This window comes from Misgurnus anguillicaudatus, chromosome 19 (genome assembly GCF_027580225.2).
Source record: "Misgurnus anguillicaudatus chromosome 19, ASM2758022v2, whole genome shotgun sequence".
Lineage (NCBI taxonomy): Eukaryota > Metazoa > Chordata > Actinopteri > Cypriniformes > Cobitidae > Misgurnus > Misgurnus anguillicaudatus.
The window spans coordinates 34,671,700-34,686,086 of record NC_073355.2 but is presented as its reverse complement, the minus strand read 5'-3'; the positions used below and the strand labels follow the sequence as shown (position 1 = coordinate 34,686,086).

The window sequence follows — 14,387 nt, the reverse complement described above, 5'->3', positions numbered from 1 at the left end:
CAGTGTTTTCACATCACGTTTTAGTATCAGCTCGGGTCGCTTGGAACCCCAACCAAGGTGGTACTAAAAAAGAACAGGTACTACGTACTGCACCCAGTGGAAAAGCCCCCAAAAGTAAGCTGCAAACCGTGGGGTACTATACAATGGAAAAGCGCCATAAAGTCCACAAAGCGAACTGAAATGAGAAAGTCTAGCGTCACCTGCTGTTCCCACCCACTATGCTTGTAAGCGGGACACAACAGCTGAGACCTACCAGACATTTCAAAGTAAAGGAGCCTTTGAATTGGGACAGCCTTCATCACAGCCAGGTGACGTCATTGGCCTTCAAATGGTCTTGGAGGCAGCAGCCCCTGAATCAGGATGCACCATTAAAGTCCCAGTGAACTGGAAGTCGCAATCAACTTTACTTCCGTGTTGTGACTTTTTCCAAGTGAAACAAAATATCACGCGAGGACAATTGTGGGCATGGCTTGTGTTTTCCACTGTGCCTTGATTGGATATAGAAAACTAGGGGTTTTATTCAGAAACAGAAGTGTCAGCAGACTGACAGTTGGAGGGGGCGGAGTTAACGGATGCTCCCGCCCAAGCCGTCTAACTTTTGTCATCAGAGAATGATGCCACAAGGGGGCAGAAGTACGTTTATATTAACAACCCAGCCAAGGTTGAATGATTAACAAAATGGTTATAAAATGTTGGGGGCGTGTCCGCTGTCTACGTTGAAACCACTCCCACTCGTGGGAAAGCTGTCATGTCTCATTTTAGCCCTGCCCAAATAATCCTAAACCCAGAAATGTGGAAAAACTGTTTAACGGTAAAACTCCACATTTCAGTACTACATAGTTCAGTCTTTGTAACATGTTGCAGCAATACATTTCTAACATTTATAATGCGTTAAGAAACAATTCTGAAATTACTTCACACAGACTTTAAAAAAAATTCATCTCATGAGTCACCTTTGTGTCTATTTGTTTCTCATAGGGGTTTTAGTAGAAACATCTAAAACAACTTTGAAACTAAAATGTAAATAACTAAGCATAGAGGATATGCACAAGACGTAACCTTCGGCGAAAATGACTGCGGTTACGCCCACTGAGTGGCAAAATGTCTGAGCGACAGCATTAGCGTAGCGTAAAAAAACGCGTCTAAAATAGGAAAAGTAGTTGTGCGATTGACTGTGCTAACAGATTCAACAAAAAATTGGAGCTGTCTTTTGCCAGACTGCAAAAAACACTCAAATGAGAAGTAAATCAGTAGCAGTGGCCTTATGTCAGGTATGTAAAGTTTTGGGATAAAAATCCTATAAAAAATACACCAATGAATACACTTATTCTGTGTAATTGCAAAGTTTTGTCAGTGGGCCTTCATTAAAAAACATCCATTATGATGAGTCTTGTGTTCTACAAAGGTGGAATGGTTTAATAGTGTTAGGCAAGACAAACATATATGTCAGGAAAAGCAATGTCTGACCATATGCCAATGTCCACAGACTACTGGTTGTTTGGAAAGTTGTTAGGGTCACTGTAAGACCAACTAAATTAAATTTAAGCTGATAGTAGTCAGTGTTACTGGCGTTTTCGCAGAAGCCGCTATGAAAATCAGCCATTTTGTTGAACGTTTTGCCACTCAACAGGACGTGCTCCAGAGTGGTCACGTGGAAAAGTGACGTCAATGCATACCCTCTATAATATTAACTAATCTACTACTAACTTTAACCGTAACACTTCTAGCAGCAAATGTGAATCTCACAAATTGATAAAAATGCTTAAAGAAAACAAGAGATGGAGAACGAAATGGAGAAAGAGACCTTAAATGTACAAGCTGTAATGTACAAGCAACAAAGCCTGAGAGAACAAGAGAAAAATGCAGACATGGTAAAGATATGACTTATGTTCCTGCACGTACAAACATTTGCTTTAGATGTGTAAACAAATAAGGGAAAGCCATCAACGCTCTGTGTGCCCTTGTTCAAGCTGAACTCTTGTGGAGATAATTCACAAACTAAATTAAAATTACCCATTACAGAAAACATCACTCATAAAATCCAACATTTACTGTAGCAGTCCGATGTGTGTATGTGTCCATTAAAATGGGCCTCAATTCCGTGTGGATCATTAGCAGGTGTTTTGGCAGCATGGCTGAAATCCAAATGAGATAAACACACAAGTCTTCACATCAAACACACACAGAGATATTAATTTCAAACACATTCTCAACACCCACATGATGTTCCTGGCACGACCAGAAAACCTGCATTTGTTTGTTTGTATTTTGGAAACAGATCACAAACACATGGCCAGAACAGAAGAACCCTGAAATTAAACTAAAGGTCTGGGATCTGTGTAAAATGTTGTGTTTGATAGCAATGAAGAAGACGTTTATAGATGGCACTCAACTAATACAAAAACCCATTTTTTATGTATTGCAGTGCTGCTTCGCTGGTATTTGTATGCTATATTCAGTGAATCCTTTGTGAGGCAATAAGAGAAGAGGCAGTTATTGGACCGTTTGACCTTGAATGAATGCGTGACCAGTCATGAATGGTTAAAGGGACTTTATATCCAGAATGAGATAAAACCAGTGGTTTCAACGGCAAAAATATTGACTTTAGGGCCAGAATTTGTCTTTGTATTTGTGAATGAGACTGAAAGCACAAAGCCGTTTGTGGTCTTATATTGAGGCCGTTTATGTGTCCATGCATAGTTAGCGATGGGTGCGTTTACTGACATCATATTGTCGTATCCTTCTCATCCATTATTAGTATGCGTAAATAGTCTTGGCGAGATGTCGGTTGTAATTGCTTTGATAGCCTTACGAATGCCGGCCTGCAATAACTCAGACCTCACAAAGACTCGAATCAATTAATCAATCGTTTCAAGACTGTCACAACCCAACGCCGTGTCAATTAATCTCCAGAAAACCTCACAAAGTGAGCAAGCTGGAAGGGAAAGACAGAAACAGATCGTGAGCGATAGGTTGCCATTGAGTTTCATCTAAAAGCTGCCCACAGAGAAATTCAAACATACACGCACGCTTCCCACACGCGACAACGCTGCATTTTCTATCTGCCAATACTCAATTAGTGTCAGCTGTCCAATCTAGACCCAGTTATGCAGACACACCAACATTTGATGATGCCTGTCCGTTCATCCAAAACTGTCGAACGCACACACCGAACACAGTTAATGGGCCAAAACCAAATTTCAGATGCAAACGAAACAAAATACTTCAGTCAAATTGTGATAAGTTGATAAGGACTATGTCTAATTAATGAAGTCACCTGATTTAAACAAGTAATCTCTGATGTACGGATAATTCAGCCAAAAGCAAAAGTGACCAATAGTCTGCCATACAACCGTGTGTGATTTAGTGAATTAACCGGAAGCCTTAAGGAAAAATGCATGACACTTTGTGCTGTTACTGAAGAGTTATCTTTCTGCTATGTAATCCTTTAACGAAAATGCTCACTTCATTCCAGTTATTTCAGTGCTGGCAGTCCCACAAGCTATACATACACATGCAGCCAGCATCAGTCAGTAGGGGTGTAACGATTAACCGTGCAAATGCGCGTTTTCTCAATGAATGAATTTGAATGAATTACGGTGAAATCCCGACACATCCCAAAGCCAGGGGGCGTTCTCGTGCAGAAAACTCCTTTGTGCCACAGAATAAGTAGTATTACGAACACAATTCCAGGAAATGTCTACAGGAATATTTATATCTCTGTTCTTCAGATTGTATTTTCATGATAATAAAGAATATTTTGAATGATTTTGTTTAACCAATGTTGCTTTTTTAACTCTTTCGCCGCCATTGACGAGTTATCTCGTCAATCAAGAGAAAACGCTTTCCTGCCAATGACGAGTATTTCCGGCTTTCCGCCGGACTTTTTAAACCGGAAGTATTGCCCTATGGCAAGCGGCTGCATGTCCGTGTCTGTTTTAAAAATCGCTCTGAATGGGATCTCTATGAAAAGTCCGTCACAAAAATGCAATTATCTCAGCTTTTTGCTCAAAATGTGGTGTTTTTGCAGAAACCTACCCATATTCAAGAGCTGATTACAAAAGAACTACTGAAGGTAGGATGAAAGGGTCTGTTCTTTCATTTGGTATATTGTATGTTTATATATTTAAAGAAGAACATTTTCTGGAAGGCATTAAACTTCTTTGAAAATCATGAAAAACGCTGGCGCTGGCAACTTTTTTTTTAAAACGTTGGCGGCGAAAGAGTTAAATGCACGTTATAGATGACTCCGACTCATAATAATTTTAAATTGATAAGGACTTCATACTGACCAAATGCCGTAGTACACGCACAAACTGTGCGTGAAACAAAGAATAGCAGCCTTGCGATTCAGAATCGATTTCAGACAGGGATTTTTAATGGGACACGCGATTAATCGTTTCATCCCTATCAGTCAGTGTATGTGACATCAAAGACACAATACAGCATCAGGAACATCATGATCTTCTTTAGTCCTCTGTCATTCGTGTGCGTGTGTGTCTTTTCTCCGTATTAAAATTCCAGATGTGTGTGTGAGAGATGGAGGTCACTTGTTATTTTCTTTGTTGGGATGCAAAATAGTCAAACCTTAAATCGCCTACATTGGGTCCCTTCTACAATCTCCAGAAGAAATACAGTAACTTAAAAAAATTATTTTTATTAGCTTATTATGAGGACAATAAAAACTTAATGGAAAGTGTCTCTAAGTGCATTAATGTTGATTTCAAAAAAACAAAAAAGATGAAATAGCCTTAATTGTGTGAGGGACGGATACAGATGAGAGAGAAAGAGAGAGAGAGGGGGGCATCTAGAGATGTAACAGAAGGGTAAATCAATTGACATTGTTATTGCAGAAATATTATCTGCCAAGGCATCATTTATCTTGGTGGATTTATGGTAGAACCAGTGCAGAGTTTATGAATGAGATCGATTTAATATAGACGCAGCAAAAGAAATGCACATCACAGAAATGACACTGAGAAGACAGATAGACAGATAAGATATTTAACAGCTTAAATTCTGTCTTTAAGAAATCACGTTACAAATCCATTAAATTTGCTGTAATGCTTACAAGCCATACATCTCTCTTTCTCTCCGTCTCTCTCGCACACACACACAATGTGAAGGGTGGGCAGAGCTCAGCTGTGCTTTATGAATGGGTTATTAAATGAAGATGATGTTGCAGTCCATCCTATACCTGTTTTAATCTTCCTCATACTTAGGCATGTCCTTATTCTTTTTACTTCCATTTTCCATTTTACTTTCTGTCTCACTTCCTTTTAAACTGCCTGCATCACTTGTTCTGTCAGACAGTTCCTTTTTTGTATCTAGACATTTCATAACTCTTTTCTGGGTGGTAGTGAAGCATGCCGGTGTCTTACCCGCTGTAGAGTGAGCCGGAGTCCCGGGATCAGCTGGAGGTTCAGGTCTGCAGAGGAACGAGACCGGCAACGCAAAGACAGACGGCAAACCAAACTGGAGCTTCAGCACACCAAAAAGAGAGAGAGAGAGAGGCAGAGAGGGAAAGAAAGAGAAAGATAGATAGAGAGAGAGAGACAGTGCCGGACAGAGACAGAACACTGAATAGTTGGAGGTGAGATGAAGGGGAGAGAGAGAGTGTGAGAGCAAGATAAAGGGAGAGAGAAAGTGAGAGAGGGAGATGATAAGAGAAAGATGAAGAGGGGAGGAGCTTGACTCGTATAGGAGGGACCATGTGGCGCTGTAAGGATGCGGAGCGATGAGAATCGGTGACAACGAACAAACTAACTAATTATTGAATAAATAAATAACATAATTAATAAATGACTGAACAATTACACAAATGAAAGATGGAAAGAATATCCAAATGACCAACTGGATGCTTGACCAAACAAAAAATGACTAAATGACAGTGCAAATAGACGAGGAAAGGACTGAACGAAAGACACGATTATTAAATGATTGAAAAGAATAATAACAAAATAATCAAATAAATTATTAATTGAACAAACAAATGGATGAATGTATGTATGTGCATACAGTGGCAAGAAAAAGTAGGTGAACCCCTAGGAATGAACTGGTTTTCTACAGTGATTTGGCATAAAATGTGATTTGAATCTCATCTAGGTCACAACAATAGACAAACACAATGTGCATAAGCTGAAAACACACAAATAATTCTAGTTACTTGTGTCTTTTTTGAAAACACCCATTAAACATTTATAATGCTGTAAAGGAACCCATAGACTAATTACTTTAATGAAAGCTAATTTGTGTCACAAGGTGGCAAACTGGGGTCCACTTCATAAAATGAGTTTAAAGATGCGGTTTAGTGCTACTTTGATTAATTAAAAGACACTCAAATATTTTAAAATAGCTGTACTTAAGAAACATCAGCTCTTATGAACCGAGCCTCGCAAGAAGGTCCTCTCTAAAGATATCTGATCAAGAGTTGGTGCACTGTAATGCCTCTGAAAAGAGGGAGAAGAAAACTCATAAAGATGCTGAAGTTTCCCCACTGCGAACTTTATGTGTAATGATTTTCATAACAATTGACAATAAACTTTACAAAACATCAATTGTCTTTTTCTTTTACACATTTTTACATAAACTGTCAATCAAATACAGTTTTAGTTATTTATAATCAATGATGCATGAATTAATACAGCTTTTTAGAATATCTGATACAGACAATTCAAAATAACATGTACTCTTCAAATAACTCTCATCTGAACATACATTAATATCTTAAACTGTAATTCACTTTTCACATTCTTCAATATATTTACATTTTTCTAAGTAAATTAATCAGTCAGTACTAAATTAACAGAAATAAACATTAAATGTAATACATAAAAATACACTAAACTCTCAATATATGGCCTCGTGTTGTTATCTGGGCCTTACGCCATTTCACGCCTGGGCTCATGCATCTCTAAACTAGTACCCATTTAAACATTTCCCCAAAACACAATCAGTATCATCTTAGCATTTATATACTTTTAAACTTTGTTTTAACATCATATTATTCGATTGTAACATTTTATTCCTTGAGTTAATACCTGAAAAGAGGGAGAAGAAAACTCATAAAGATGGTGAAGTTTCCCCACTGCGAACTTTATGTGTAATGAAGAAACCCCGCGAGTTCTCTCCCAGTGAAGTGAATCAGGCAAAAGCAATCGATCGCCCCCTGCGATCGAGCAGGCAAAAGTAATCGATCGAACCTTATTGTACCCAACACATAAATCTAATAGGACATAGATTAACTAAAATAACAAACAAATAACATCGTTACATTTTATAAACAGTTATAAACTTAAACAGTTACGCTTCACAGAATGATGACTTGTAAACAGAAACAGTTACGCTTCACAGAATGATGACTTGTAAACAGATACTTCACAGAATAAAGACTTAATAATTTGAATGTAACACATATTTCAAAAGATAACGGTATATGAGTTATAAACATATTCACACCATATGTAATGTAATGTATTTTCACTGTTTCACAGATTAATTAAACCTTAGATGAATTAATATTTCTATGTAAATACAGATTTCAATTCTTTTATATTTCTAAATTCTTTTATATTTCTATGTAAATACACATTTCAATTCTTTTATATTTCTCTGTATATACATATGATTTATAACCATTTCTTTGTAAATACATATTTCAATCTACCACACACTCCCCGACTGAATAAATGTCGTCTCGACATTATATTTCTCTTTTTCCACAAAAGTCTTACACTCACGAAAAATGTTTTCAAGAGTTCTTTTAACGGTTTTCCGTTTTAACAGTCCATAGATTGTCCCAAACTTGTTCACTTTCTGAAGCAAGTAAATAGTGCCTAAATATTTTAAAGTGCAAAACTTGAAAGAGGTAAAGAACAACAGTCCATAGTTTCTTTGAGTTTCAATGTTCAACAGTCTCTCAAGACTGATTCATAAGGCACACAGTCCATTGTTTTCTCAAAATTTCAAAGTCACAAGACTGTTAAAGGCAATTGTCCTTAGACAAAACAGTCCATACTTTTTAAACTTTAAAAGTTCAAAGAATTTTCAAGGCAATATTTCCAAAACAGAACAGTCCATCAGTTCAAAGTGCCAGACTGTAACAGTCTATAATGCAAATAGCAAATTTATCAGTCCATGGTTCCCATTTAATGGACTCCATACACAAAAGGCATCTGGACACAGTATTGCTGAACAGGTGGCAACCATGTCGGCAGTCCATAAGCAGACACATACGGTAAGTTTGGTTGTGGTGTTTGCAAGATCCCATTTAGTTGCCTGACATTATAAGTTGGTGTACCCAGTTCATCATAGGTAAGTAATCTTGGTGGGTATCTTTGCCTTGTAGGTAGCTGGTTAGTTTCCTCTCTTTGACTCTCTTGGTCACTTTCAGGGGATAACATGGGAGCAGAGACTTGTTCATCAACAGGTAAGTTTAACTCTTGTTCTGTCTCTTGGTCTGTCCCTGCAGGTGGTTCTTGATCCTCTTGGTCACTCTCCTCAGACGACATTGAATCAGGAACTTGTCCCAGGACCCAATTTTGCTGCTCATTAGGCTCTATGGTAGGTAGTAATTTGAGACTTTCAGGTTCAACTACACAGTTTGGTTGAGGTACTTGTGGTTGTACATAATGAAAATTGAATTCATCGTCACTCTCATCATCAGATTCCACATGGCTGATTTGAGGCTTTTCCAATGCACATTTGGGTCTGACTTTTGCAGGTGGAGTATTTTCAAGAGGTAGGTGATCACAAGGCATTAGTAAGTTACGATGGAGGACTCTGGATCGTCCCTTTCCCTTTTCTGGCTTTACTTCATAAACTGGGAGCTCACCACCCATCTGTCTCACAACTACATGAATGTTATCTTCCCAGAAATTTCGAAGTTTTCCAGGGCCCCCTCGTGGTGTTAAGTTCTTTACCAGAACACGATCACCTGGCTGCAGTGTGGTACTTCTTACCTAACCATCAAAATTCTTTTTGCTCCTGTCAGCAGATTTTTTAGCACACTCTCTGGCAATTTCATATGCCTCTTCCATTCCGCGTTTCCATTTCTCCACATATTCTTTCTGATTACAGGTAGACATTTCTGAATTCAAGCCAAACAACATGTCGACCGGCAGTCTTGGAGACCTTCCATATAACAGGTAGAAAGGAGAGAATCCTGTTACTTCTGAGCGGGTACAATTATAAGCATACAGTAGCTTATTCAAGGAGTCTTTCCAGTTCGACTTTTGACTTTCTGTGAGCGTTCTTAGCATTTGTAACAATGTCCTGTTAAAGCGCTCGGCTTGGCCATTGCCTTGCGGATGGTAGGGGGTCGTTCTGGAGCCGATGATGCCACAGTACTTTTGAAGCTGTTCAAACAACTGATTCTCAAACTCTCCACCCTGATCATGATGGATGCGAGAAGGGAAACCAAATTTTAAGGCGAAGTCATTAAAAATCCGATCTGCAGCTGTTTTCCCTGACTTGGAAGTAGTGGCGTATGCTTGGGCGAATCGGGTGAAATGATCTACGACCACAAGTATATACTCAAAACCTCCTTTGCAGCGGTCTAAGTGGAGAAAGTCAATTGAGATCAGTTCAAAGGGCTGGGTCGTAACAATACTTGTTAATGGGGCTCTTGTCTCATGACAGGGCTTTTTCTGCTTCAGGCATCTGCATGTTTTGGTGACATAATGCTCAATGTCTGCTTGCATATATGGCCAGAAGAAACGTTCACGGATGAGTGAAAGAGTGCGATCTGTCCCTTGGTGGCCCATTTCATCATGCAGCTCTCGCAAGACTGTTCCTTTAAATTTTTCAGGGAGGACCACTTGTGTGCGTGTGGAAGTGATTCGGCAGAGGATTCCATCCTTGTTAATAGTAAGCTTTCCCCATTCCCGAAACAGGCATTTTGTTTTTAGGCTGTATGATTTGAGATGTTTCACTTGCGGTTTGGTGTTGGATAGTTTGCAATCATACACAGGACTAATACTCTGGTCATTAGTTTGCGCCTCTTTGATCTTATTCATAGACATTGGTGTAATTGTTGGGACTGCTGGACGAGCTTCAAGAGATGAACAGTTGGTTGACACTGACCAGGGGATGCTGGGACCTTCTTGAGCTTCTACAGCTTGAATCGTTGCACCTATTACATCAGATGACAACTCCTCAGAACACTCTTTCATCATTGTGCCAATGTCAAGGGGTAATCGGGACAATGTATCAGCATCAATATTTTCACGGCCGGGCCGATATTTGATTGTAAAGTGGAAATCTGCCAATTCAGCGACCCACCTGCAACCTGTGGCATTCAATTTGGCAGTTGACAGGACATATGTAAGGGGGTTGTTATCACTATATACGGTGAAAGTTGGGGCATAATACAAATAATCACGGAATTTTTCGGTGACTGACCACTTTAAAGCGAGGAATTCTAGCTTGCCTGAGTGCAAGTGGTAGTTTTTCTCAGCAGCTGATAAAGTCCGGGATCCATAGGCAATCACACGAAGTTTCTCACTTTGTTTCTGGTATAATACTGCACCTAGACCTTGAGCTGATGCGTCGGTATGCAATATAAAAGGCTGTGAAAAGTCTGGGAAAGCTAATACAGGAGGCTGAAGCAAACAGTCAATCAGTTGGTCAAGAGTGTTTTGATGTTGTTCAGTCCAAGTAATGGGCTTACTCGAGGGAACAGCAGTTTTCATGCACTTTGTCTTTAATCGTTTCTTGCTTTCTTTCAGGTGAGCAGTATTTTCTGGAGTACTCTTTAACAGGTCATATAAAGGACTAGCAATGCGAGAGAAATCTTTAATGTACTGTCTGTAGTAGCTAAGTAGACCAAGCATTCTTCTCAGCTCACCAACTTTCTTTGGTTGTTTGTCTTTCAGGGATCGGACAGCTTCTGTGTCAGCAGGATCAACTTTACTTCCCTCTGCTGAGACTATTCTACCCAGGTAACGTACTTCAGGTTTGAAAAGCTCACACTTACTTGGCTTAAGTTTGATGCCGTGTTGCCTAAGTCGTTGCAGTACTTTTCTTACATCCTGGACATGGTTCTCAAAGGTCTTACTAAACACCAAGGTGTCATCCAGGTAGGGGATGCATATCTCATCTCGCAAGCCTTCTAAACACTCTTCCATACATCGCTGGAAGGCTGCGGGCCCATTCATCAGGCCAAATGGGACACGGACCCATTCATATAGGCCCCATGGTGTCACAAACGCTGTTAGATGTTTACTCTCCTTGGACATGAACCCCTGGTGGTAGGCCTTCCCCTGGTCTAATGACGAAAACCAAGAATTACCACCAAGGCTGTCCATAATATCCTGTACCCTCGGAATTGGCTGCCTATCTGGGTGAGTCTTTCGGTTCAGGTCCCGATAATCGATACATAACCGGAGGCTGCCATCTTTCTTTCTCACACACACGATTGGAGAAGAGTAGGAAGAGTTAGATTTTTCAATCCAGCCTTGGGCTATAAGGTCATGTAAATACTCTTTCATCTCACGATAAAGAGGCTTTGGTACTGACATGTAAGTACGACTGACTGGTTCATCATCTTTAAGGGAGACACTCAGTTGCAAGTTCCGGATGCACCCAATGTCATTGTCTGACTTAGAGAATGAATGGCACTCTTCCTTCAACATTTGCTGTACTACCTGTCTCTGGTGTTTACTCAGGTGGCTGACATCGACGGGTGGGACCCATTCATCGGGACTGATGTTATCGGGATCAGTATCTGCAGTCTGGACATTACATACCCCAACAGAGGTAGGGTTGGTGGGCACATCAAACATACTAGCAGGGAATACATTCTTGACGAGCTGTACTGTACCCATCGGGGTCTGTCCCATGAGAGTTACATCATGATCTGTGTCATTGTACACCTCAATCACGATATTTGTTGGAGCTCCTTTTCTCAGCCTCACTAAACTGTCTGTGAATTCAAGCCCCTCTGGCCACTGGGGGTTTACATCAGGTTCAAAAATGAGTGTGCTATCCTCTTTAACTGGCTGCATGTACACTCGGCATGAGACCTGCACAGTACTATGTTTGGGAATGTTAACATGCACTTTTGTAGTTTTCACTATGTATTCACATGAATTCTCTGCACTCACCAGTTGGATGAATGTCTGAACTTTGCTCCTTTTTAAGCTGGGGAATGCAGCTTTCACAGTTTTCTCCAACGTTTTGTTGACAGTGTTTGGTTGTTTTTGCTCAATGGAGTCCACAATTTGCTCTATCACATTGAAACCTATGATAGGGTGTGAGAGGTTCTGACCCCTAGCTACAAGCATAGGAATGACAAGTTCAGTTTGTTGTGATGATAATCTGAATTTCACTTCAACATACCCGATATAGGGCAGCTCAATGCCATTGGCAGCCACAAGGTTCAATGTATTTGGAGCCTCCAGGATATTGGAAACATCTCTCAACGGGACTTCTGGTAAGTATTTCTCTTTCCACAGTTCATCAATGACACATACCTGAGAGCCTGTGTCCCATAGTGCTTGAGCTGGTTGGCCGTGCAGGTAACACTCAATGAGACATTGCCTTCCAACTAATGATGTCACAGGGGAATACTGATTCACTTGGGTTTTGCAGGGAGCGTGAACACTCATGGTAATGCAGGAATTTGACACTGAACTCTGTAAGTTGATACAAGCTCGCTTGTGTTCAGTCCAATGGTGAGTTTGGCAGTTTTTACAACAATAAAGTACCTTTTTACATCGTGAACACTGTTTCATTTGGTTCTCCGTTTTTCCACAGGCTGCACATATTTGGGACGGGTCAGTGGGTCTGGCTACTCCCTGTCCCGCGGAAGTAACCTCTCTCCATTTAAAGAAGTCTCTCTTGAAGGCTTGATACCACGAATCCTGCATCCTGCTTGGAAGTGCTCACTACTGCCACATCTAAAGCAATGCATGCAACGGTCCTCTGTTCTTTGCTGCTGACAACTGAAGCACTTTCTTGCTTGGGGACGACTATTCGGTGCATAATATTGTCGAGGCATATACTGGGGTTGGAATTGAGTGCTCAGATTTGTTGGGTTGGCACCCGGTGATGCCCAATATGGTTGCACTGGACATTGAACCATTTCTCGGTCAAAGGCTCTCTGTGTAGGAGCGGCGCATTGTGGTGAGGCAAAGGCTGGTTGCTGCAATGATTCTCGAATGTGAGCTATTTCAGCACTGAGTGTTTTTAGTGATGCTACATCAGTTCTCAGTTCTTTAAGTTCTGACAACACACTGGAGGATGGTTTTGGTGCACTAGGAGTCACACTGGATTTCTTATCAGTAGTTTCATCGCTGGACATAACTGAATGAACAGCAGTACTTGTGTGCTGTACATGGGTTTTCTTTTTCTTTTGCCTTTCTGACTCATTAGCACAAGCAATGTTTAATCTCTCCAACAGAGCCTCATCGGTGGTTTTCGTGTCAAGAAGAAGAGGCTGCAGATCTACCTTAATGCTGTCACTTTGGAGACCGGTGAGTACAGTATGTAAGAACATGCTCTGAACTAATGCTGGGTCATATTTAAGGCCTGATTCTGCTTCTTGAGACGCAAACAATATTTTCTGACGCAGGTCTAGAGCTCGCATTAGAAAATTCTGAGGCGTTTCTTTGTTTCCTTGGCATTCAGAGGTAAGCTGCTTGTAAAGTTCGGTTGCACTTCTTTCTTGGAAGTGCGAACGCAGAATTCGTCTGAGCGTAGGTAGAGTTAGGTTTGGCTTTCCTTCTAAATAGCTTCGCAACTGTAAACCAGGAGAAATGGCACGAATGACTGCATCACAAATCTCACATTCTGGGTAGCCTCTGCTCAGACCGTTCTCAATCTGGTGTGCCAAACTTGAAAAGGTCAATTTCTCTTTTTGACCTGGCTCGCCGATTTGTCCAGAAATTTTAAAATCTTTGCGCCATGGTGAGCTTAAATGTTGAGCATTTACAAAAGGCGTAGCAATTTGTGGTTGAGGCTGGACAACGCTTGATTTTGTGCCAAATTCGTCCAATTGTTGAATTTCAGTCAATTTTTGTTTCATTGCGAACTTCAGTTCGTCTAACTCCTTTTGCAATTTATCTTTTTCTGTGAGTTTGCCTTGTTCTGCTGACTCATTTTCAGTGACTGTATTCAATTCTATTATTTTATCTCTCAAGCTTAACAGTACAGACATGCCATCATCTTCTAGCTCTGCTATGCCCTCTTCAAGATGTTGCAGTATGTAAGAGATCAGAGACATGCGTGATTTAGATGGGACATTCTCTTGATCTGATATTTTCAGGAACTCACAAACACTGAGAAGTTTGTCTTTGGATAGGGGATTTAACATGCCGATGACCTCAACTTGCATTTCCTCTAGCACGGTTGTCTCCATTTTTACACTAGAGTGGACCTTTTCACTG

General features: G+C 40.4%; 1 protein-coding gene across 2 annotated transcripts in view; it reads right to left on the bottom strand.

Annotated features, from left to right (window-relative positions):
- Positions 1-14,387, bottom strand: part of pvalb6 (parvalbumin 6) — a 71,587-nt gene that overhangs the window by 35,873 nt on the left and 21,327 nt on the right. The window contains exon 1 of one of the 2 annotated variants that reach the window (XM_055194610.2): positions 5,382-5,519. The exons of the other annotated variant lie outside the window; for it this stretch is intronic. The gene's annotated coding sequence lies outside the window, so the exon portion shown is untranslated. Of the gene's footprint in view, positions 1-5,381; positions 5,520-14,387 lie in introns of those variants that run through there. 2 annotated transcript variants of the gene reach the window in all.